Source organism: Gallus gallus, chromosome Z (assembly GCF_016699485.2).
Source record: "Gallus gallus isolate bGalGal1 chromosome Z, bGalGal1.mat.broiler.GRCg7b, whole genome shotgun sequence".
Classification (NCBI taxonomy): domain Eukaryota; kingdom Metazoa; phylum Chordata; class Aves; order Galliformes; family Phasianidae; genus Gallus; species Gallus gallus.
The window spans coordinates 85,309,395-85,335,910 of record NC_052572.1 but is presented as its reverse complement, the minus strand read 5'-3'; the positions used below and the strand labels follow the sequence as shown (position 1 = coordinate 85,335,910).

Genomic DNA, 26,516 nt, shown 5'->3' with positions numbered 1-26,516 from the left:
AGCTCCAGCAATTGCTACCAACTCATGACACCCAATCGCACCTCAGTCAGGTGAGAGCCTCAGCACCAATGTTAGCTCAGCACTTCTGCTGGCTGCAGGGCATGCTGGCAACCTGGAGATGCCAACCAGGCTCCTGCCCCAGCTGTGAGCACACCTGGGGCAGGTAACCTCCCTGTTACACTCAGACTTGTGCACACCCACCCTGATCTTAGGTGTGTGCAACCCCGGGTAAATCTCCTTCTGCCTAGATCTGTCATTTTATGAAGGAGAGCAGTTGGAACACGGGGTAAAAGGGAAATGAAAATCCCCCCGTTGACCTTCTTTTCAAAGCCGGTATCTATTTTGCTCTGTGTTTCACCACCGGTTAATGAACTGTGTAAATGTTTTCAGAAGCAAAAAGCACGTGGCACTTGTTCAACGTCCCTTCCAATCTTATCAGCACGGTTTGCCTAAGCTTTGCCATGTAGGGGACGCACAGGTTTACTGGGTCTTCCTCATAGAAGACCTGCTAATGCAGAACCGCAGCCTTCTGCATGCAGTGATGCCAACTTCAAGGCCACAGTTCTGATACCTTCAAACCTTCCATTGGCTCCGTCAATACAAATGCTCTACTTTACCTCCTACAGTGTGGAGCCCTTGGATTCAGTTTTAGCAGCCACCTGAAGTTTAGGAAGACTGGCAATGGATCTACAGTGCATGAGCTACTGCTTAAAACAAAAACATTAGAAATAAACAAGCAAAAAAACCCCAACCCAACCCTACAAATTATGCTTCTTTACTCACGGTAGCACCTAAGTGCCATAGATCTAAAACAATTTGCAGAAAATACATTAAGTAGGCATCTGTAAATGTTTTCACCTAGGACATTTAAATACTAATTGAATTATTAAGCACCTTAAAGCACAACTGCAAGTACGTGAAATATCAAGTATTGTGCTTATGACTGCTATATCATTATTCAACTGTAATTAGACTGTCGTTAGTGCACATATTCCAAGCTTGCCTCCTCTACATTTGCCAGACCACAATTCACAGGAGCATCCTAATGGCATAGAGTTAAGTGGGTGCTGCTGTTCCACGAGGACAAAGCTGTGTGCGAGTGGCAGCAGGATGGCACTGGCTTACAGCAGAGGGTGAATCTCTCCATGAATTCAGAGCAGCTGTAGACTACCCTCACAACTCTGACGGAGGAATTGCAGACCCTGACAGAAGAACAATGTGAGGAAACGGGTGAACACAGAGTAAAGTGCCAAAATAAAGACGGAAGAAAAAAGCAACACTGCAGGGAAATCACTTTTCTTGTAATAATGCCCATGTTCTACGAACAGATAACTGGAAAGACATATGAAGTTTTGCAGGAGACAGTTAGTTAAATGAAAAATGCAACAATTAATCACTGATTATGACAAGTATGATGCTTTTCCAATAGTCAGTGAAATACCAGAAATTACATTGCACTGAAAGAAACGGAGCTCATCCTTACTAAGACACAGATATGAACATAGCAACCAGAAACCTTGCTTCTATGAGTATGCTGAACCCCAAAGTGACTTACCTTTCTTGGTTACTGCCTAACAGTTAGCAGTGATGTGTGCACAAAGTCTGAAAGTCACTGAAAGCTCCCTTCCAGCAGAATTTAAACCACATAATGACATCAGGGGTAAGCAACTTCAAATTAAACATCATCGTGAAAAACGCTGATGCTTTTTTGCCTACCAAAACTGCAGCACCAGCTCTACAATTCACAGCTAACGAAACAGTGAAGGAAACTCCTGGGGAAGAATTTTTAAGGCTTTTGTTAATAAGGCACTCAAAGCATTTGGGCCTGACCACGAAAATGTTTAAATACGATTGCAGGATGAAAAGAGGGTGGAAACATTCTGGCTCTCTTCTTTGCCTCTACTTTGTCTCAGCGAAATGGAATATATTCAGATACTGGAAACTACTTCTGGTTAGTGGGAATTATACATAATTTTGCCATTTTCCTGTATTTATCAGTTTCTGAACTCACACCTCCTCTAGCTAAATGACACGTTTTCAAGAGGAATAATATTTCATGCTCCAGCAAGCACAGCAGTTGTACAGTATTACATAATAACCACAATGTACAGTGCAAGAGCAAATAATTGGTATTGCAATATTGGTACCAAATATTTGTATTGCCCACTGTGAATTTCTGAGACAGATTAAACGGAAGAAAATAGGAGCAAATATAACATACACAAGCCTTCAAGTGCAGAGATATTCTAACAACACAGAGAACCATGCAAAACTAAACTGACAGCAACCTCCTCCTGTTTTATGCATGTCAAGTGCTCATGCCTGACAAAAACAGCAGATTCCTACCTTCTAATTTGATGTAGAAACACATAATTCCAGTAATTACGTCTCAAAAACCCAACAACCAACCAAAAAAAACCATAAAAAGCAAAACCCCACCCCAAAACCAGAAGGACAAGTTTATCAAAATCCAACAGGAATGACAAATATGGTCAAGAATGGGGAGGAAAACTGACAGAGTGATGTCTCAGCATGGCTTCCTATAACATTCCTATTACACGTGATACTCTGAACGTTCAATCAAAGGAATTAGATTCATTCCATTTTTTATTGTTACTGTAAGTTATTCCCATCATTTTGTGTACATTTATACACGGAGAGAAAGTTAACGACAAAGCATACAGACTTCTGAAAAATTACAGTTGAGAAAAAGGTTTGGGGCAACTCTGCTCGGAGTGAGGAGATGCAAACACCAGAAGCAGAAAAAGAGGAGTTTACAGAAAGCAGATACATTCACCTAACATTCACCAGGAGAGAAAATCATCCTATAGGATTCCTGTACTGCGCTTTTCTCTCCTAATAGCAAACTTACCAACACTATTTCTATTCGATGCATTACTTACAGAAATAAATACAGCCCTTTAGAAGCTTCAGCATGCCTGACAGACTTCTGTCTGAGGAACAGCTAATGCATTGCCAAGACGCTCAGCCTTAAATCCCTGTCATGGCCATATGGAAGGATTTCCAGGACAAATGAAATGACAGCTACAGTCCACGAGGCGCTGGTAGGATTTCCACACATTTAGTGTTCTGCTTTTGTTCAGACAGTGGTACATTTTCTCTCTGTTATGCTATCATTAGGACAAGGTTGCAGTGCATACTGAAGATCAAAAGATGGCTCTAAACCTGTCTCCATCCAACCAACCAAGGGCAGAGTGAGGGTCCTCAGCATCAGCAGGAGCACTGGGGTGGTGGCAGGGCCAGCCCAAACCTCACAGCAGCCCAGACAGAACTGAACCTCACCATCCCCCAGATGAAAACAGATCCACTTATTCAGACTTCAGTCTCAGGAGGGAAGGAGAAGCAGCAGAAATTAGTCCTGTGCGGGTGCAGGGCAGCTCTGGGGCTAGGGAAATAGCCTTTTTTTCCCTCTGCTCTCCAGTCACATTTCCCCAGCTTCAGTTTCCCCCATCACCTAAGCTTGGGTTATCCACCCCCCATTCACTTGCTGAGACTTAAGCTGTCCTGTGCTTAAGCAAGTTGCTTACAGCCACATCTCCTCCTGCATCCTGCAGCAGCTGGTTTAGCTGGGGCTCTAAGTACATCACAGATGAAGGCAGCTATTGGAGGCAGGAAATGATAAAAGTTAAATTCCAGGGACTGAGAACAAGCACAGAGCTGCGAGTTAGGATGGACAAGCACGGAGCTGAGGGCATCCCTCCTTCCTGGCAGTGGTGCCCAAACAGGCTGATCCCATTTTCCAGATGGCATGGAAGCAGGCAGAGGGCAGCAGCAGCCCACAGCCCTGCAGCAGCCCACAGCCCTGCTCCCCTCCCTGCTGCCCCAGCCAGCTGGATGCACCACACACCCATGCTCCCTCCTTCTCTGGTCCAGCTCTACACACTGCAAGTGTTTCACTGGTAAAGAAAGGCTCCCAAGAGATTCACACCCATCGCATTTCCAGGTATTCTGTCTTACCCAAGCTCAGTTCAAAAGCCCCATTAGACCCGCAGCCTGCCATCCTCCCTGCGCTCCGAACACTGCGATCTCCCTTATGTAGATCCAAACTGTTAAGCTCAGTCCTACCTACAAGATCAGGTATTAATTAGAGCCCAGAGAAGAAGACCAGACTGCGGTCTCTTCAACAGTCTTTAGCATGTGGTTTGTCTTTCCCACCAAAGCTACGAAATAATTAAGGACACTCCATATCCTACCCTCTTTTGCAGTACAGGTGTTCCACACTCATAAAATGGCAGGGTACTGGTAGGAATTACACACAAGAAGCGTGCACAGGACTCTGGGGTATTCTTTATGAAGACGGCCTTTAAGTATGTCACATTTCTCAGGGTTTAGAGGGAGAGCTGGTAAAACCATTCGTAACACAACCCAGTGAGACCAGCTCCTGCAAGATGGGAGGCTCGAGGGAGGCTTCTGCACAAGTGTCACTGCTGAGTGAAGGAGCTGCTGACATATAGGAGTAAGTAGTTTTCTGATTTTTTTTTTCAACTCACTTTAAACCGACTCTTTCCCAAAGACACCGTTCATAAAAACAAAACCCCATAGGAACTTCACTGTCATTTCCTGAAAAATAACTTTCTTGGCTCTCCAAGTTAAAAAGCCTTTCCCTTGCCAGTGAAACACTGACTATGGAAATGTAATTTGTAACCGACCAAGAAGCTACAAGATCTGACCTGTTTTTGGTATTTGTCTTTATTAGCCCTGCAGAGAACAACTGCTACACAGATGAAATCCCTTTAAAACCTAGCTGTCAGCGTGGTCACCTATCTGGCTAACATCCTTTGAATTAAACTCAAGAAAAAAAACGTCTTGATTTTTTTACTGAAAAAGGAAAAGGTTCCTAGTACATTATAGTCCTCACAGAACAAAACCAAAAAATATAAAAAAAATTATAAAAATAAAAAAAAAATAGCCTGCTCTGCTCCATTTCTTCATCTGGATTATCTCAACGTCTCTTATCAGAAATACTCTACTAATAGAACAACCACGAGGCTTTGTAATGGAAGAGATATGAATTTTCTAATAAAAATAATGAACTGGGATAAAACACTCGAATAAAAAAAAAACCAACAAAAAAACGAAGATGACAAAAATATATACATGGAACAGATGAACTCGAAGTCTGACAAAATGTTAGGAGTCTTGTCTTTCATCACAAAACACTTTGCTATTTCATCCATAAAGACTGTGAAGAATCCTTGCACTTTTCAAGGTAAGAGGCAGCTTCTAGCTACAATGGAAACATCTCCCTGCTGCAGCTAGCTAGCTGCAAGAAACTCCACTTAAATAGGAGCTAGAAACCAAAGTTTTTTCCTGCAGACACTCAAGGTCAGGCAGGACATGGCTCTGAGCACCTGATTGAGCTGTAGGTGTCTCTGTTCATTGCAGGGGAGTTGGATCAGATGACCTTTAAAGGTCCCTTCCTGCTACGATTCTATGATAATTTAAAGTCTGTGTTATTTTGTTTACGTTTATAATTGCTGTCTGAAAACGTGTGGGCTATTCAAGACTTCCAAAACGTTGTTACTGAATGTCTGCTAAAAAAAAAAAAGTCAAATGGTGTCCAAGAACACGTTAAAAAAGTATGTGTTGCAGCCCCATGTAACTTGCAATAATTCAGTACTCTCCCGACTTGCTTATTTAATTACCATAAACTCTCCGGCATGATTAAACCAATGTGCAGCAGCATTCTTTGTGCCAACAGGGAATAACAGCCTTGTCAGATGTCCCTTTCAGAAGCTTAGAGTTTTGGTGAAAACTCAGTAACCCAACTAATACCAAGCCCAGGCACCAGTATGCGACAGGGCTGAGTGGCACCTGCAAGCAGAGCTGCAGGCACAATGAAGACACTGCATCCTATTCCTCGAGGCTTTGATATATTAAGGAAGGAGTTAACTCAACACTTGGCACAAACACCGATTACTTACAACGTATGAGCGATGTGTAAAGACTGCATTTAGAGAAGTATCTGCCACGCAACCCAGATCTGCACTCCTCAGTCAGAAACCAATTCAAACGGGACACAGCACGGTGATGAGCATCACACTTCAAAGAAGCTGGCTTTGGATTGTCTCACGTGTATGTTTACCACGATACACAAAGTTAGCTTTTTCCTGTGCTGACAAGTTACTAAACACACAGGGACACTAAACACAACAGGATTTAGCCAGCACACACAAAAGACAAAGTACTAAAAGTCAACTTCACATTCTTCGTAGTGCAAGGCAAAGAAATACCATTTGTTCTGCCTTTCAGAACAGAGCCACAGTAACCTAAGCTGTTGTGTGCTATCTGTATTGCTCTTACACAAAATTGGCAGCTTTATTTCAAACATCAGCGTTTGTTTCTGAAGAGTCATTACAGCCATTTATTAAAGAATGCATTCTTGCTCACCAAAGGTTTCCCTGCAAAGTTAATTTCTCTTGAGCAGCACTTCAAAATGGGATGAAGACAAATTCAACAAGCTCCAAGGCAGCTTCATATCTCACCGGACTGAGCCTGCTGCTACAGAGAGAAGACTTGAAAGAGGTTATCAGGATTTGGTTTTTGATGCATTAAACTAGAGAAAACAAGATGGCTCTTCAACAGTACAGAAGGCAGGCAGAATGGAAATGAAAAACTCTGAGCAACTACTTGAGAAACCGCAAGAGTAGCCATCACAAACAGGGCCAAACAATAGAACACTGGGCCCAGATAGAAATTTAACTTATTAAGCTCCCGAATTCATCTGCTGTGGCTAACAACATCTATGTCGTAGTTAGCCTAGTGGCCACAATGAATGTGGATAGCTGTAAGCCAGAACGGCCGGCAGCAAAACAGTAGCAGAGGTGAGGGCTGCTCAAGCTGCTGAACTTCTGGCAAAGTCTGAACAAAATCCAGTGCTGCCAGGGCCAGCTCTATCCAGGTACATCTGCAAGAGCTGCAGCTGGTGAGTGGAGACATCCAACAGAAGGAAGCAGAATGAGTGTAAAGTTCAGAGAATCATAGAACTGCAGAATCACCAAGGTTGGAAAAGACCTCTGAGATCATCCAGCCCAACTGTCTACCTGGCATCAGTATTTCCCACTAACCCATGTCTGTCAGTACAGCTACACGTGCCTTGAACACCCACAGGGACAGTGACTCCACCACCACCCTGGTCAGCCCATTCCAGCTGCACTCTTGGTGAAGTATTTCCTAACGTGCAACCCAAATCTCTGGTGCAGGGACTCAGAGGGATGCAGGCACATCCCTTTGGACTCAGTGCAGTCACAAATCTTGACTTGAGCACAGTGGGAGAACGGAAGGATGAGAGAAAAACACCTTCTAGTTTCCATTCCTATTAGTGCAGTGTACATACAGCAAGCAGCTGAATCACAGACATTTCAGACTGCACCGGCAGTAGTGGAAGACTTCAGGCAGCACCAAATTCAACTCAACACCCATGCCCAAGATAATGCAACATCTGAAACACTTCAGGAACTACACTCAATACAGTTACATCAATGTGTTAAGCAGATCCAAAGGCAGCAGATATACTAATACAAACACCAGTATTCAGCACGATATATAAAACTGAAGCATCCTCTCGGCAACACTGCGCTGCAAGATTGAATAACCTATCAGAGAGCACTGGTTGCACAATTACATATTTATAATTCCAAAGACAATGAAAATTGATTCAGTGAGGATTATGTTAATTTATAACTGGCCTCTCCATCATTTGGAAGATAGTAGAGAAAACAGTGAGTAATTACATGCCTGTGCATGTATATGTAATACTTTATCTGGCTGATACAACAAATTTCAGAGAGGTTTGAAACAGGTTATAATTGGAGTCTGATACTGGAAGTGTTCAGGAACTGCACACTGCAGGCAAGGCGACATGCAACAGATTACTGAAAACTGTGCTAAATGTTGCATCTGAACCAAAGATAATTCAGTACGTTAGTCTCTTCAAATGCTAACTAGAAGCACCAGAGTCAAAATTCTAATTCAGAGGTCTAAAGATCTGAAGCTGCCTTTTTCTCAAGCAAGGAAAAAAAAAAAAAGAAGTCATTCTGCAGGCACTGCTGCCTGGGCTGGCTGTTCTTCTGACTGCGAAAGAGTCATGGAGTAAAAATGTCCCTGTTCATTGCAGGAGTTGGATTAGATGATATGTAGGGGTCCCTTCCAACTCAAACGATTCTATGACTCTAAGTCATGGCCATGCGCAGGCTGCAGAAGAGCCAGCTTGGCTTGGATACTCCACTAATAAAAGCTAGAGGATTTCTAAACGCAGCACTGCGAGAAAAAAGTACCCAAATGCTAATAACTTGTCTATGAAATGTTAATCACCTTCCGAGCTCCTGATTCCTGGGTCTGAAGCACATCTGTTTCACTGCTCCAAACAAGCTGTGTATGCACACCTCCTGCAGATACCAAATCACTCCGGTAAGCACAGCCCCTACATCCTGTTGCACAAATTCAGAAGCACTATCAAGGGGAAATAAACACCAAAAAAAAAAAAAAAAAAGAATTACAGTAAGATGTCACTACACAAATAGGTGATACAAACATTTATTCCCTCACTTTGAGGCTTCAAATATACTTTTTAACTTATTATGAGCTTACTGACAACTTGACACCCTTACGTAAAACTCACTGAATCTTTGAATTTTTCTGGATCCCATCTTTTACATAAAAAAACTTCGGCAGTTTCTGTTCACATAAAACTCTGCCATACCGTAAACAACCCCTTCCATTACTTTTTGTCACAAAAGCCCCATTACTGTAAGTCTCCAGCACCTCCTTGCAGAAGGAATGCAAACTCTCCTTAGTTTTACTTTAGATTTTAGTTGCAGTAAAAGCTGTTTTTTCTACACGTTTACAAGAAACATCCAGTCTCTGTTTACAGCAACTTACCTTGCCTTGTACGTGCATGAGATGCCACCTCCAGCTGCTTTAAGCAGCAGCTGCTCATCATTCTGTACATTCTCTCTCCCTGCTAACCTATTCTTGCACCCGTGCCTTTCACAAGTAAGAAATATGGAGGGATAAAGAAGGGGCATTCACCTTGCACCAGTGGATTCCTTACTTTCCTGCTTCATGCAGCAGTTCACACACACTGGTGCTATTTTTAGTTAGCAGCTCAGTAACATACCAAGAGGATATGAGACGGAGCTGATTTAATAAGATATATTACAGAAATTACTGGCAGTGACACGAGTAGTTAGAGCAATCTAATATTTTCCATTACAAGACTGCACTCGGTTTCTTACAGTTTTGCCAACTGTTGATTTTTGGGCTTAGACATTTCTGTACCAGGTTACTTGATTCGGATAGAAAGTATTTTTAGAAAGTTTCAACTGAGACAGTCCAAGCACATCCGTAAAGAAAAATGTACTCCACTTCATTTGTGAAAAAAGAAAGAAAGAAAGAAACCACCACCACCTCTGATACAAAAAAAAAATACCCAAGACATTTTACAGTAAATTCCCCAAGATGTGGATAAGGCCAGGAATGCAACTGGGAGGCAAGTTTGGCCAATCCATACCTTTCTGATAGAGAAAAAAGGAACTTGTAACAGAACACAGAGTATTTGCATAACAGAGGCCTTCCAATGGCATCACCACGGTCAGTGCTTCATAACATCTACCGGAATTTTATGGAATCTCCACAAAGTTATTGCAAATTTCAGGCCTACAGAACAGATTTCCATGGTTCACCCAAATCCTGGAGCCATTGTGATAGCAGGGAAAGAAAAAAAAAGAGTGGAAGATGTTTTAACATCGAAAAACTCAGGTGGCTCTTAGCCTAGAAGTCTACTCAAGGGACATCCACCACCCATATAGCTGGGGCAGCACCTCTCCAAATGCTGCACTCCCTTCCTTTCATCCCCATTTGCCTTCTCAGAAATAAACAGTAGAAGAGGGAAACCCTTAAGAAATGATGGTTACAGATCTAAGCACTCGAACATCAATGGTGTCAAGACTTCCACACACAGCAATCCAGCTTTGCAGACTCATTCTCAGAAGTCAGTTGAACACTGCTTTTTCCCTCTGCATGTCTGCTTTGCTTGCAGGACTGCCAGCGTTGTGGGAACCAATGAGCAAAGCACATACCTTTATGGCTTCTTCCCATGTAAGAATGAGAAAGTGAAAGAAATAGCACAAAGAATGGTGTGTACAGTAAGTATGGCCTCAAGATTAATGCAAACTGTAAATCTACAGGCTCTGGGAACTTTGCTATTGCAGCGCTAAAGGGTTTAATTTATGGTTTTCCCCAGGAAAACCTACTTAAAGCATCTCACTTGGGCATGATTCAGAGGCCTGAGGTTAAAAGCCCAAGCCCTCAGAGAGCCAAGAGACCTAGACCAGAGACAGCCAACGTGCTTACACAGACACACTGTGCCATGACACACAAGGCTTTACTGGTCCCTATTTCAGACATGAGAATCTGTGACTCTTGAACTTCCTTGCCTCTTCCTGATGTTCATTTCAGCACTATTCTTGAAGGCTCTTTATTCGGGTTGTGCAATGCAGAGGGAAACAAAGAAGAACAAAGCCCCTTCCAAGCTCACACACAAGCTCACATATGCCCCAAAACCATCTCCTACGTGATGTCATCCGCACAATCACGAACCAATGCAACATTTTGCTCCAGCCAGTGTTTCTGGGATATGTCAACAGTAAGTATTCAGCAAATCAACAAGCAAGGCATTCATGAAATACATTAAAAAGAAGTTATTTTTCTCAAAACTACTGTATCATTGAAATGCATAAAAAATATGGAATTAACCCAGCTGAGGATTTTTTAGTAGAAAAATCTCCTTAATTATTATCTAAGCTCATAAAAAATGGAGGAAAATTCGTTAAGACATACAGGTAAAAAAAAAAAACTGCCACAATATGTAGAAGGGTGACATTTTCTTACTCTTTTATTACACTAACTTTGTAAGACCTTGATCATTAACTTCATGTCTAATTGTAATGTTCTACTAAAATTGAACATTAACATTTCTGACAGGAAAAACTGACAGCATTTCTAACGGACTTGAAGGAAGAAAAGTTGAATTACTGCAGTTTACAGTGACTACTACCCAATACATCAGGTTTCAAAAAAGGCTTTGCACAGAAGACAAGTCAACCCATCATACCCCAAAACACATAGCTTACAAACTCCACCAATCAGAAATAGAAATATATACTGCAAAGTTTGTTATCTTTTTCCAGACCTTTCTTTGCATAAAATCTGGCCAAATAGATGGCTCATACCATACAGGGTCATGCTGAGTAATAAAAGCTGGGGTAAAGAAGAGGGACATTCAAAGTGATGGCATCTGTCTTCCCAACACACTGTTCCATGTGATGAGCCCTGCTTTCTTGGAAGTGGATGAACACCTTCCTGATGACAGGAAGCAGCGACTGAACTCCTTGTTTTGCTCTGTTCACACATGCAGGTTTTGCTTTACCTGGCAAACTGCAGATCAAGCCATAAGTTCTCACACTCTAACACAGCAAGAGGCTGGGCGGTGCTTAGTGTTAAACCACAGAGACAGTAAGTATGCTCATTAATTCTTTTTTTTTTTTAGAAAAAAACATATTTTTCTAGGAGTCTTCCATCTTTGCTACCAGAAACTGAAGAGATCAGGTAGAAACGTTACTGTTGAAGTAGTAATTAACACAATCCACAGAATCCACCCCAAATTGCAAGTAATGCTGATCTGCTCAATCAGCAAATAAAGACTACCAGGAGGAAACTGAAGGCATGTCTCAATTTTGTTCTTCTCAGCACTTCTGAGAAGCCCTTCTGTTAACTGGCACTGCTTTCTCATACACTCATTATTTCCATTCCGAGTGAGAATAATATTAGTATACCACTTTTAACAGGTTCTATGAATGGACACAATTCTCAGATTTGTGTCTGTCTAGTGATGCTTTCTTTGTTGTTCATACAATCACAGAATATCCTGAGGTGGAAGGGACCCACGAGGACCCCAGAGAGGCCCTTGAAGGAGTCAAACAGCTCTTCCAGTTCAGCACCTTCCGCAAACTTAGTGTGCACTGGTATCCTGCATCCAGATCATTAACAAAAACCTTACAGAGAACTGACCCCAGAATGGGCTTCCCCTGGGGAGCCCCAGTAGCAACTGGCCAGCAACCTGATGTAAATCCATTTACTCTAACCTTAAGTATCACTATGTCTGCAAGCACCCGTTTATTACTGTAAACACTGTGCTTGTATGTAAATCAAGTGCTTGCTTGATTTAAAGCATTTAAAACATTCAGCATATCAGGAATAGAAGCCTGAAAATAGCTCTAATGTTATTGCTTGTTCTTAAAATGGGAATCCAAATGCCTTAGATTTCTGGTGAGAGGTCTCAGTTGTGACCAAACAGTGACCAAATACCTTTCCTCTTCTGCCCTCTTCATACAGACTGGCTCACGGTGCTGTCATAACTAACCCAAGAAACATTCTTCTGCAGATTATGGTCCAGTCTACAATAAATAACATACATAAAATCAATAAAACACAATAACTTAAAATATGTTTCCCCTCTCACCGGCCTTTTATTTCAAGGCACTTTAATCAGCAGAAAGTTGTACTTTCTCGGGCTTTTTGCTAGTGTTAAGAAAAAAGATCTCTGACTAAAAAAAAAAAACCAAAACCTCAAGTGACTTGCTTCCAAATCGGATTTGTACCGTCCCCATTCAAGACACCTATTTACATGAAATCTCTTATAGTTTCTCTGGCTGTATAAAATGCAGATGACACTGCACATCAGGCCTCTGTTTGCCTCTTTGCACAGACAGTCCAAAACAGTTTTCCTGATCTGTTTCAACTTGAAATGTTGTCAATATATGGATTGTCTTGCTTTCTAATTCAGTGAAAAATCTAGTTTTCCATTAGTCTGCCTTTCTAATTTTCGATACAGCTTTACTAAATGTAATTATTAAAGGCAGATTCAAGAAAGCAATTACTGAGCTACTGGTTTGTATCTCTGAAGTCTTAATAAGGAACAAGAACTTGAAGTGACAGAAACACTGCAAAACCTGTAAATACAAAAATCTCACTATATATTTATCTTATTAGACGCAATACACAGAGGAAAAAAAAAACAGAAGGATATGGAAAATTGATATGATCTCAACAAGTCTGGGTCAACCACGCAATTCTCTTATCCCAAATCTTACTTTCACTGCGCAGTACATTTAGAATTGCAAGAGTATTTCAGAGCTACTGAGGGAATAGCTCTAGAAAGAGCTCTAAAAACATAGTATCATATTAAGCGTAAGATTGTAGGCAATGGAAAAATGGAATTTTACACTCTTGTTAGGGCAGTTTTCAAGGTATTCTGAAGGTTACAATACTTAGAGGGTCTACACTGGACTACAAAATATCTAATCTCACTTGCCAGTAGGAGCAGTCAAATAGCCAGAGTATAGCAAACGTGATTTTGTTAAATAAACCTCAGAAATTAATACAGAGTAGCCTCATTTAAAACTGAAAGTATCTTAAAGCACGGGAACGCACTATGCTGTAGAAGAGCCCTCATGCTGACTTCTAGAGATCTTCAGTAACCATTCTCAAGGTATTCTGAGTCCAGGCATACAAGACTGCACCCAAAATAGCTTCCTTCTGTCTGATAACTTCCTCCCCCCTACAACTCAGTCATCGCCATTTCTCCCCCATTAGAGGCAGTCACAACGAGATCAGAGACAAAAGTCTCATGCAACAGATATCTATACCATGACACTGCTCTTCTTGTGGCAACTATTCTACGCACACAACATTTCTCACTTGCAAAAGGAACGACGTTGCCTGTGAGTTGATGGGTCAAATTAGAAGTTAACTCAAAACCACTGACTGATTCAAAGTGAGAATCAGCCTACACACAACATTTGCAGCAGCCTTCCTTCCATCACAAAGGTTGCAAGTTCATCATATCCAGTAAATGAATTCAAGCATGCTGGCAAAGTCGCAATCACTGATATGGGACGCAAATATGGTAAGGATGTCTACGGTTCTTAAGGAGTAAATCAACCCCTGAGACAAAAAAGCCAAATACTGTGCTCTTTCTTCAGCACCTTAAATGTCTGTTCATCTCCAAACGCCAATTACAGAAACTTCCTCATTTCCCAGAAAACTGTGCTTGCAATTCGTGCTGTGAGTTTCTTACGTTAAGACTGGAACAGAAGTCCATTCCTAAAAAAAACTGTAAGTGCAAAACTGAGTACCATTAACCTCTTTCTATTAGCCGTTATGCCAGCTGATGCCTTGTTGGAATCATGAAGTGTAATAAAACATTTCAATCAGAATAAAAATGCACACTTCATCTAAAATCCATCACAGTGGAATACCTCTGTTTCCCTTAATCCGCCGTTGCCAGCTCTGAAAGCCATTTCAAAACTAATTCACAACTAAGCTAAACCAAAACAAACAAAGAAACTGACAGCACAGCACAACGCTCCCAAAGCTTTGATGCTGTGCTTCTCCAACAGAAACCTGAAGTTGCTGATGGAAGACAATTATTTGATGAAAGAGTATGCTAACATGACTAGAGACTTTCCCCACTGTATATTTCTGAGGAGAATACTTTCAATACTTATTTAATCTTCCTTTATTTTAAGAGCAGGTAGGACCCAAGACTCAGTATCAAGACACACAACGGTCTTGTAAGTAGACCATTTAAAATACTTTGTCCCGTGCCCTGTAATACAAGAAGGCTTTTTCCTCTTGAGTATTTTTGAATAATTTGACTCGTGTACAAGCCACAATCATCTTGCTGCATGCTTATGGAAAATGAAAAATCTTGTCTGCAGCAATACCAAATCATTTATACACAGCAGACATCCAGCTGTCATTTCTGTCTATCCCAGCAGCGCACCCCCTCCTGCACTTCTCTCTTTAGTCTAGGTGAGCTGTCAAGTTTCTAGTTTCTGACGTGTATTTACATCATTCAATGACATCTGACAGTAGTGAAAGGCCACAGAAAACTGCTTATTGATCACAGCAAAACTAGTTGACGGAACAGATGAGGTTGTATCACAGAAATGCAGCCACACTCAGGTGATGACATTTTGCTCCCTTGTATACAACTGCTTAATGGAATACAACTTCATTATATCATGCCACTACTGCTTAAAGAATTGCACGGTTCTCCTGAGTGTTTTGTCTATGCAGTGATGAGGACAATCTATTTGTACTGGTACCAATGTATTATTAACCCGATTTGCTCATGAACACTTGCAAGCTACCAGCCAACGTGTCCCAATGAATATACTAAGAGACACTGAAGACTCAATCTTGCCAAAATTTAATTGAGCTGACCTTTTAAAAAAAGATGGAATTACCATTTAGGGAGCCAGATCTACTCAAGATTTACTTCTGCAGAATACTGTGCTGCTTAGTAAAGACATTTTGAATGACCACTTTTGTGCTTGGGACTGGTACAGTTTCCCAATGGAAGGGATAACCGATCATTAGTATTTCAGAGGTTATTACATCAACTTGCATGAGAGTCTTTCAAACTATATTGATTTAAATGCTGAAGCGTTCTTGGACAGCGGCTCTCCATACACACTGTCCTACAGTGCCCTACAGATAAAATATCCATTTTCTTATTTTTATTCCCCTCTTTCTGTCACCTTGAATAGAATCTCCCTATCACCGTAAACTTATTTTGCACAGAGTAACCTGTAAGGACGTAACTGTATAGATGACAGTCCTTACAGAATCTATGTTTTATGTTAGCTCTATAAATGAAAGACTCAAAGCAGTCAGGACAAAGTAAACTACAACGATTAAAAAATGCCAGCGTATTAACTGAAGAACTTCAAATCACAAAATTCTGGGTTTGTGCTGAGAAATGAACAGAACTCAGAAGAACCTGCTCTTCATTTTATACCTTAGAGTGGGCAGAAGCAGTCTTCGTTTCCAACAAGAAAAACCTAAGGGGGAAAAAGATGGTCCAAGAGTCATTCTTCACGACTGACAACTGTTGCTCAGCCTAAGTTAATCCATACACTTATTTAACTACTTGTTTATAATTGAAAACAGTCTTCAGATTCAAAGCAGAGCTACTGGCCACCTCACACACTCATGAAATTACTTCTGTTTCAAGAGGAAAGAAATGAAAGACTCAGCTCTCAGAGGCTATTCCTTCCCCTTGACTTCGAACAAGTAGCACGAGTCCAAAGGTTGACTAAATGAAAGTCCCACATAACTAACGAAATACAAGCTTTAAGAGTATCAGGGAAATGTGGTTGAATAACTTAATCAGAGTATACCTCCTGATTTTTCTTAGTAGAAGCAACTTGGGCAATCCCATTTACCACATATAAACAGCAAAGGGAAAAGACGGCAAGAGTTGTGCCGTTTTCTGTTCCACTGAATCACTCAAGCTTCTCTCAGACTAAAAAGATTGATGGTAAGCATGTTCTCTTCTGGGTGCTCTTGTTAACACACGTACTGCAAAGAATCTAGAATAATTTTGCTCTGAGTGTGAAGAACACCTTGGGGTAAACTGAAATTTTCAGAGGCCATCTGGCTAAGTTTGGGTCAACTTTCAGGCATAGAGCAACTACTTTTCCCACTCCAATGAAACTTCCCAATTTCCTCTGCAAGGGAGCCAGGGGGAAAGACAAACACGCAAAAAACAGCAGCACTACAGCTTCTCAGAACAGCAAATGCAAGACTGTTTTTATTTTATTAACCCTGGCAAAACACCTTTTTCCCTTTTAGTTTTTTTCTCTTCTCAGAAGGTGAATTAACCTCATGGAAACTCGGGAAGAATTTCAATGTCTGCTTATTGCCTGTAACTTAAAATTTCTGACCACAAGCTGATATTTTACAATGACTCAAAAATGGAACCAAGCATGGAATACTATCAAATGGCTTTCAAAAATATCTTCAACATTTTCACACATCTAGCTCAGCATACGTCTAGCAATAACTCTGTCATCTCAGATCCTATGGTCAGCTGTCAGCATTTATTTGCACATACACAAAACTATACATATTTAATATGTACAGATCTAAGGGGAAATGAATGATAAAAGAAAAAAACAAAAAAAAACAACAAACCAACCATTATGTATTCAATGTTTGTGATTTCAAATTACTGAACAGAAAATCCTCCGTAATCCTCGTGAAGTTAGTAGGAAGCACTGCAGACAACTGACAGTACAGATATTGTATGTGTATTTAATAATTATTTTATGTATATTTAGGAAGCTTTTTAAAAAGTCATTGCAACAATAAACAAAGAAAACAAATAAGTTGGTGTTTTTTTTGTTTTGTTTTTGTTTGTTTGTTTGCATTTCTGCCATAAAATTACTGCATAAACTTTTATTCTCAAGAACCCCACAGTATCAGGAAGAATATCTTTAGACGAGAAGTCACAGACAAATTACACTTTGTCCTTTCCAAGTCTGGTTCTCGTACGTTGTGCTTATACAAAAAACAGGAAATTCCCTTCATCTCAGTTGTCTGATACACATAAATATGTGGCTCAAAGCCTCGACACTGATACTGATGATGGCAGCAATTCATAACCAATTATGAAACAAAACCCAATCCAAGCACTCAAACCAAAGTGAACTTACTTTTAAATGCACCGCACACCTGACTTTTAATTCGAGTGCAAAGTATCCACCCAAAGCACAAGAAGCATTCCAGCTTATTCAGTAAGCTCATTTTGAACCACCCTGAAAATCAAGGATATACTACTTTGTACTTATTCCCAATGTTTTCAGGATGCACCTTGTAGCAACTTTTCTCAGGAAAAGCAAGAAGCCATGTACTCCAACTGTAGCAGAGTAGGAGCTAAGAGGACTGGAAACAGAGACTGTATGACAGGCTGTTAACAGATGGATCCATGAGGACAAGCAGAATTTGAAAGAGAATTACAATAAACATACTTTGCCATTCCAGTCTTTAGATAATGCATGTTAACTTTCAGATGTAATAGCTACAACTTAATCTCTTTTAGATTCAGCTTTTATTTTTCTAAGGCAATTGCCAGCTCCTAACTGCATCATGCAATAATGCAAATTATTTGCTCAAATTTAGGACATTGCTTTAATATTCCTTCATTTCATTTCAGGAAAACATCCATCACGAGCATGTTTCTGTTTTAGAGGAGACAGAATACTTTTTCTTCCCTGTGAATGATTCAGAGAAAGCCTACATCATTACATCTGACTTCAAAAGAAGAGAAACTGACTCTTTATGACAGGGATATATGAACTGGGTAAATGCCCGAGCCATTGCTCAAAGCACGCCTGTAGCAGTATCATCACTTCTTTCCAGACAGGCACACTAAGCTGAAGCAATGACTTTTGTTTTCCTTGTTAAACTCAATGGAGTTAAAGTCAAAGTCAAAAGAAAAACAAATACTTGTATTCATTATGCATGAGAAGTACCTTTCTTTGTTAGTGGAAAAAATATAGATCTTAGTGCCATAGGCTGTTGTCTTAGAAAGGGCTGATAATAAACCGAGAACCTAACATTTTAAAAAGGAAAAACATGTGCATGTGGTCTCAAACACTTACACCTTACTTACATACAGTAATTCACAGTTCCCACTGTTGTCTGGAATCCAAAAGCCTAAGACATGACAGCCTGCATCACGTTAATTGCAAAACATGCCACTTAGGAAAAGGCTCCTTTGAGAAGGGTGCCATCTTTACACCGAAAGCACACAACTTCAGGACTTCTGCAATGTAGTTCCATCTTCCTTTTTGTTCCCTCTTCCACTTTCAACCTTCTTACCCTGCTCCTTGGTAAACACCATTACTGGCTTGGTTTTTTGTACAAAATTCAGCTGCATAGGCAGCTTCAGTGTCATCAACACTCAGTTATATTACCAACACTTTGGGCATGGGACTCTTTATGGTGGCTTTTTTTTTATTCCCTTTTTTTTTTTTTTAAATGAAAATTAAGACAGATGAGCAACTGAATGATGAACTGAATATGACACAGCATACAGCTGAAAATCAAATCAGTTTTAAAAAGGTACAATCTCTACATCTGTGACTGAAGAAGAACACCCAAATATAACCAAAGTTTACGTATATAGAAAATCAGTAGATAAAGAATAACACATCCATTTAATCCCACCACATCATTGTTGTGCTCAATACAGTGATAAAATATTTCATATTAGTAGGACCCTGGAACCTGCTCCCTTTGTTTGAACACACAGATTGGGTGCTCCTATCAATACAGTCAAAAAAGAAGTCCTCTCTGGATATATTTCAGAGAGAGGTGAGTACATGTTTCCTCCATGGATGCAAAATTAATTCCCCACTGCCAAGTATCTGGTTCACCATGCTGCTGTCTGAAAGTGTTGTTTGGGATGCTGACATTCTGTCACCTAGCTAGTTTGCATCAGAACTCCGCAGTCATGGAAAGCCTTATTCAAACTATCTTGGAATGGGTAGTTTTTTGGAAGAAAGAACTGCACTTGCAAGAAATAACACAATCAATCACCAAGTAATAAAACAGCCATTTGTTCTAACCAAACGCTTCCTTTTAAAAGAACATGCAATACTCTCCCAATTATCACTACTCAATTATCATCAACCACCGGAATAAATCACACGTAGGCCACGTTGACCAGTATGTACAAATGTAACTACTAGAATTACCTAACTGAAACTAATAATCTCAATTCCTAGCGTGTCACCAACGTACCGTTAAGATGAACCACAGCACAATTTTGCCACGTATTCATCTACTACAGAGGCAGAAATATTCACATATTCAGTTTTCTTGATTTTTGAGATGTAATGTATCTCATGTATATGTATATACATCGCAATGTAAGGTAGTCAATCTGACAGGAGCCTGTTCCAAAGTTCTGAAGAAATAAAAGCATTAAAATGTTAGGCTCAAGTGACCAGAACAGTTCGTAGACTTAGAGGCAGAGGTAAAGCTGTTATTCTTATAAGCTACAATGACTTCACTGGAGATGCAGGGAACAAATGACACAAGAAGGAAAAAGCAAATAATCTCATGCTACACTAAGAAATTCTTTATAATATGCTACACTGAGAACTTTATAATTCAACTAACATCTGTAACAAGATGTTATCACCTTGTCAGAATGATTACATTTTTCATCCAATTCCGATCGAGTTATTTATCAGTCACTTGAAGACTTTTCTGTGCCTGTAAGTTATCACCTTTTAGAATATCTAATTAACCCAAATATCAATTTTGCAAAACAAAAGCACAGGGTAAACAGCGGTGTTCTGCCAACTGTTTACCCCCCTTCTCAATGCTAAGGAAAGCAAAATATTCTTCATTGCAATGCCCGAACTAGCAATAGAGTAAAAATCTCAACCAAATGATGGCAAGAGATCATGGTTGTGCAGATCTTTTGTTCTCTTGTCGGAGTGGGATGTGTGTAAAAGTGATCAGCACAGGTGTTTAGATAGTACTCATCAATCAAATTAAGCAAATCTCAGCAGGTACAGAAAAGCATGCAACACTGCTACCTAATAGCTCGCTACCCTCTGTCTGCTCCAATCTGCTGCTATTACAGTATTAATTACTTAATTAATATAATTAATCAATCATTATTAATTACAGAAATTAATCAGCTCACTCCTGACAGGCAGGCTCTGACTGTAAGTATTGTTATTACAGAAAAAAAAACTTAAAAATATGCTCTTACTCTTTATCTCAGTTTCAACCAACTCCACGTTGTCTCTTCAGGCTTTTTCTGCAGCAATCTGAGCAGAGACTTGCCCAGACCTGAAACTGAACTCTCAGTTCCTAGATCTGAGGTAGGGCATCAGAAGAGGGTGATTTTCATGGAAAGCAGTGATTTCTCCATGGATCACTACAGTGGGAGATTCTTAGTAGTTAGAAGGTATTTTGAGTTAAGGCTCCTCAGGATATACATGTGAGCTTCAACAAACACAACTATGGCACAGAATAACGCAGGTATGGAAAACTCTGCTCTACGTTTGGAAAAGGAGGCCGGGTAACAGATATGAAAACGAACAGAGCAGTTGGGTCCATTTAGTTATGTGCAACGTATCCCTCATTAAGAAATTCCAGTAATTAAAGCAGCGCAAGCAACAAAGTCTTGCCATCTCATTCAAAATCTGATAAATCACATTTATGAATGGATGAAGATGCTTTATGTCCTTCCATCCTTTCTTACACTGAAAATATTTCAAATCCTTAGCTGCAGACTTTATAGACGGCAAGGAGATTTTCCTCAGCACAGCCAATACAGAAAAACTGGAAATGGATTTCACGCAGTGGCTTGAAGTGACCACATTGATTATGAACTAGTTGCATGATTAACCAACAGACTTGGGCAGGATACTATCCAACCACCTACTTATCTTGATAAATACACGCTTTAGCAAAAAGCAACACACGCTTGATATCTTTCCATCGGAGTCGTTAAAAAGTGGCCTTAAAAGTTTTAATTTCTAGTGGAGTGGAAAAAACATTACCGAAGCATTTATGTAGTCCACAGATCTGTCTCAACAGACCCTCCGGTGTGTTTTCAGCATTTTAGGGCACAGAAACATAGCAGATACAACCAGAGCCACTTCCTAACTACTTACCTTTTCAAGCTGTGACGTTTGACTCTTACAAAGTCAACTGAGACTGTATTAGGTTAGACTTCCAATATAACTGCTGAATGCTTCGCAGTTTTCCTTTAAAACGTTAAGTATTATTTCTGCTCGGTACAGGCACTCCCAACTCAAACACAATAGAATAATATAACAAATAAAAAGCACAATTCTCTTCTGGGATTTATGGTTTCAAATATGCTAGCTTACGCAATTAAAAATAATGTAATTAAAGTGCCTTTACATAATTCCTAAATTCAATGCACACAGTGACCCCTACCGGTCAGCGAGGCACCTGAGCAAAGATAAAACCGACAGAAAACCGCCCCTTCCAGGAACAATTACATGCTACAGACATACAGGTATGAAAACTCAGCACTTAGCTTGGCTCAAAAGCAACCTGAAAACTGTGAAGCTTGAACCAAGAGCGAATTCCCAGAGCATTTATTTGGAGCTCAGGCTTTTTAATAATGCACGCAAAATTACAACGTGAAGTTTACAAGAGACGAGACAAACCTTAGCCTTTGACTTCATTTCAGCCAGGATTACTGCCAAGAACCTGTGTAGGTGGCTCCAGAAGTAATGTCTCCTATTTATCTCCACGGAAACTACACGTTACAAAGAGCACGATAACACTATTTGATAGAACAAATTCTCAGCTACAAAACACGGTTTTTCTACACAGTCATTGCCACTAACTATGCATTTTCACCAGCAGTGAGTAAGGGCCTGCAAGCCACATGCATGCATAAAAACCTGCACCAGTGGAGTTGATCACTGTCACCACTGCTGAAATGCAGAACCACCCCTCACTGTGCTCACATCCACTGTTTGGTCTCCATCAGTGTTCATAAATGAATGTCAATGCGTGCCACTGCTCCCATATGGAGGAATTCAGTTTCAGCCTTTTGCTTCATATGCTCTTCCATGCCAGACACACTTTTGTCAGAGTGCCCCTCTGCTGCCATCCATCACACAGCAACAACATGGAATGGAATCCCAACTGGTGGGAAGGCTCAGCCTCTCCTGCCATACCACCAGCACCCACCTCTGTCATTGTGGCCCAACAGAAAAAAATAAGAGGCATTACTTCTGGAGCAGGCCTTGCTGTATCAGAAGCAATGCTGATATCCACTCCTTAAGGAAAGCTCTGCCCAGAAAACTGAAACAAAACTCCAACCTCCTCTCACTGTTCCAAAATTCCTGCCAAGTAAGGGAATATTCTGTAGTTACTGCAAATTTCCACATCAATCCAGCACTGCCCAAGACTTGTTTTCTGTAAGCTCCCAGTATGAACGTTACCACTCCCATCTGCTTGGCACTAGCTGGGACCTGGAGGCAAAATCAAGACCTCTGAACTTCTCAGTGGTCACAAACAGTCTGGTCTACAACACCATTTTTCACTTCTGACCACTCATCAAAGCTGCTGAAGTGAACAATTGCAGCCCAAAGATGTTTTGAGGATGCATTCAACCAGTGCTAATTTAGCACACTAAACCCCTGGAGTCCTCAACAGAAGCTCCGCATTTTATAGAGATTTTATTTTTGGGACCCATATTTAAATATTTACAACGCAACACAAAGGAGAATAAAAGAAAGGAAAAAGAAAGAAAGAAAAAAAAAACAACCCTGACGTGCTATAAAACATTTAAGAAGCCTGTAACTTGACTTTTTTTTTCCTCCAAAACTATACACTGAACTTTGATACTATTTTCACTGAAGTGAGCACGGAGCACTACAACGTACCCTGTAAAAATATAAATTTAGCCATTATTAGGCAATAAAAACAGAGCCAAAGAACACTGAGCTCAAAAGTTATGCACTCTAAAGTCAGAAAAATTCAATATCAGCCACTGCACAAGCTACTTTCCTGATAAATTGATCAATCACTCTCCAATGTTCTTCTGCAAATCTGTTGGAGATATGTACATGGAATTGTGTTCCAATGTCTACAGACTAGGAACTAAGAACTGTTAGAATGCAGGAAGTAAAAAGGGGCTTCTGTCATACAGATTTTGCAACTGGGGACTGAGTAAACACTGACTCTCTTTGTCTGCTTATCCTACTGCCTAAAATAACCTCACTGCTTCCCCAAGAAACACAGAAATTGCCTGCACGAGATAATGAATGAAGACCTTTTGTCTTAGTCACCGTTCTTGCTAATAACAGTGATTCTTGCATGCTGAGCACTTCTAATTTGGCCAGCATCAAACACTCTGCCAGTGCCAAGGCTAGCAGTGAAAGACAAGTGGCTTATTTAGTGTTTAGAGCAGAGGCACATCATCATACTGCTGTACATCCAATATTTGCACCAAGTCTTCTGTTTTAAAATACTAGCCCTTTAGGAACTGCAGGAGATTCTTTGATCATTTCCTTGGTGTTAAGGGGGAAAAGCTGCATCTAAAAGTCAGCAGTAAGTAAATTACTGGCACTCAGAATACAGTGAAGCTAAGCTACATGGACGTGTCTGACTGCAAACAGCAAACGGGAACTGGAATGGTAGATAATTTGCTCTGTAATTTCTGTCATTAGGAAACCTGAAGTCATATAACTTTCCAAACTTGTATAGCTCACCTACATGCCTCTTCAGATGAGACAGGATTGAGGTGGAATACACCTGTTCTTTCAGGTATTAACTCTAGGAAAGGCTCTTGCAAGGAGGCTGTGGATGCCCCATCCCTGCAGGCATTCAAGGCCAGGCTGGATGTGGCTCTGGGCAGCCTGGTCTGCTGGTTGGCGACCCTGCACACAGCAGGAAGGTTGGAACTGGATGAGCATTGCAGTCCTTTTCACCCCAGGCCATTCCATGATTCCATGGTTCTATGATTCTATGGCTTTCCCATTTTACAGAAACTTACCAGTACTCTTTTTTTTTAACAAGTGAGGGCAAAGTGCTGTACTCGTGTGGGACAACCAGAGCTGTGTCAACCCTCCTGTCACTCCTGTCCCTATGCTGCTTTGTGCTTCACAGGCAAGCCACCAAACCCGCTACCTAGTGGCCCAAGGTGGGCCACTTGGCAATGAGCTTGCAATTTATGGTGGAAATTATAAACAAGAAGAGGCGCTCTGAAGTAAGAGTAGCAACAAATTCTTGTAGCTTCTTGATTAGCTTAAAGATTGATATGTTTTCCCCCAATGGCCTGCATCTGCCTTCGCTGCTATGTATGTACACAGCTACAGACACAGATACGCTTGGTCCCATTCTTCACTGTTGACCATTTTTAAGTCTGAAGTAGTAAAGAAGATAAATAATGAACACAGATGCTTTACTGAATAGTATTAGCGGTGCTTAAACAAGGAAAAACATCTGGTGTAACAAGTCTGCCTCAAAATGTAATGCTACTTAGGAACAGAAAGAATGGCTATCCCCCAGGAAGACGTTCAGCAAACTAAAGATGTTTCTTTTCCTGCCTAGAGAGACAGAGATGGAGCAGCTCATGATTATTTCAGCAACCGTGCTGCTATGAGAACCTCTAATACTTCCAAAGGGAAGAGAACAGAGCTGCTTTGGATGAACTCTCAAGAGCTGTCTTAACGATGCACATATAACACAACAGCTAGCACAATGCTTTAAAAGAAACAAAAATCATGCTACAAAAGCACTATACGAAATAAAAAGCAAACCATTTCCAAAAGTTGGTATACTTCACAATGGAAAAGAACAACTTCTTTTTGTGTACAATCTGAACAGTGGGCTCTGGCCATAGCCCAGAACTTCTCTGAGAAACCGTGTAACACAATAGTATTTTTCTGAATATATTTAGAACAGAAAGGGAAAAAATGCAGGCTCACTGGAACGTTGTGCTTAGCTAAACAGAACTGCTAAAAACTGTTGAAGCTGAAGGGGGAAGGTGAATGGCAGCATGCACAGACTGCTAGCGGGGTGCTCAGAGTTACACCGCTGTCAGAAATTCCCTAGGCAAAACTGAAAAAAAAAAAACCAAAAAAAAAAACGGATTGTGCTCGGGCATTTCTATGGATTCCTCAGAGATGCCATGAATATTAATAAGAACATTTCTTAAAACAGTTTGTTAAATATTAAAGCACGTGCATGTATGCCATGCTAATGTACAACAACTGATTAAAATTTGCCCTTCCCGCAGGACTGAGCAGCGCGCTCTTTTTTCTGCTCTTCAGAGAAATTCTTGTTAACCCAAACTAACACGTTCAAAATAACAAGATCCAAGGATCTGGCAGTTTTTAAGAACAGATTACTGACATGGTTTTGAATGTTTCTTAGATGAAATCACTAACATTAACACCTTCACATTAATCGATCGGTGTCAGCAGAATTCTGGTGAGCTATGCTGCAGGCTCCAGCACAGAAGTAGTAATCAATTTAGGAAGTCAGCTGAAAAAAAAAAATAATAAAAAAAAATGATGCAAAGATCAGAGTTGTCAATGGCAAAATAATCTCATCTCAGTGGTGTCAAAGGAAGAGTAAAAAAAAGTCACACATCTCATAATGAAACAAAACTACTCTAAACAAAGGTTTAGTTATCCAACAAGTCACGAATAGCTAACTAAAATCTACGGGTAGATTCTTCTGAAATCTATATTCTAAATCATATTTATCCAATTTCACATCAGATACATTTTAGAACAAACTGTACAACCCTTTTTGTGTGTGTGTGTGTGTGTGTAAGCAGTGTTGAAGATCATAACTCCTAAAAAAACAGTGATGCTGTTTAGAGAGTACTAAATCTGCAGATAATTAATACTTAGCTCAACACCAAGGAAATGCAAATGAAATAAATTAAGTCTTTACTCCACAGAAGTAGCTGAACGTTTTTACACCTCCTAAGTACCGTGCACCCTCTGCCCCAGCACCAAGGAACAAAGCCACTGATGTTTTGTCCCCACGTTCAATCCACAAACAGCTCTTAAGCACCAGTAAGGTCTCTTTCTTAAGCTGCTAAATTCTTGGCTCTGCTG

At 40.5% G+C, this 26,516-nt stretch overlaps 1 protein-coding gene across 11 annotated transcripts in view; it reads right to left on the bottom strand.

The window, feature by feature from the left end:
• The window catches only part of SNX24 (sorting nexin 24), a 76,223-nt gene that overhangs the window by 39,108 nt on the left and 10,599 nt on the right, over positions 1-26,516 (bottom strand). For 2 of the 11 annotated variants that reach the window (XM_046905304.1, XM_046905299.1), the window contains exon 2: positions 8,335-8,472. The exons of 6 other annotated variants lie outside the window; for them this stretch is intronic. The gene's annotated coding sequence lies outside the window, so the exon portion shown is untranslated. Of the gene's footprint in view, positions 1-1,555; positions 8,473-12,387; positions 12,477-15,886; positions 16,653-26,516 lie in introns of those variants that run through there. 3 more of the 11 variants (XM_046905303.1, XM_046905301.1, XM_046905302.1) reach the window with 3 other exon arrangements.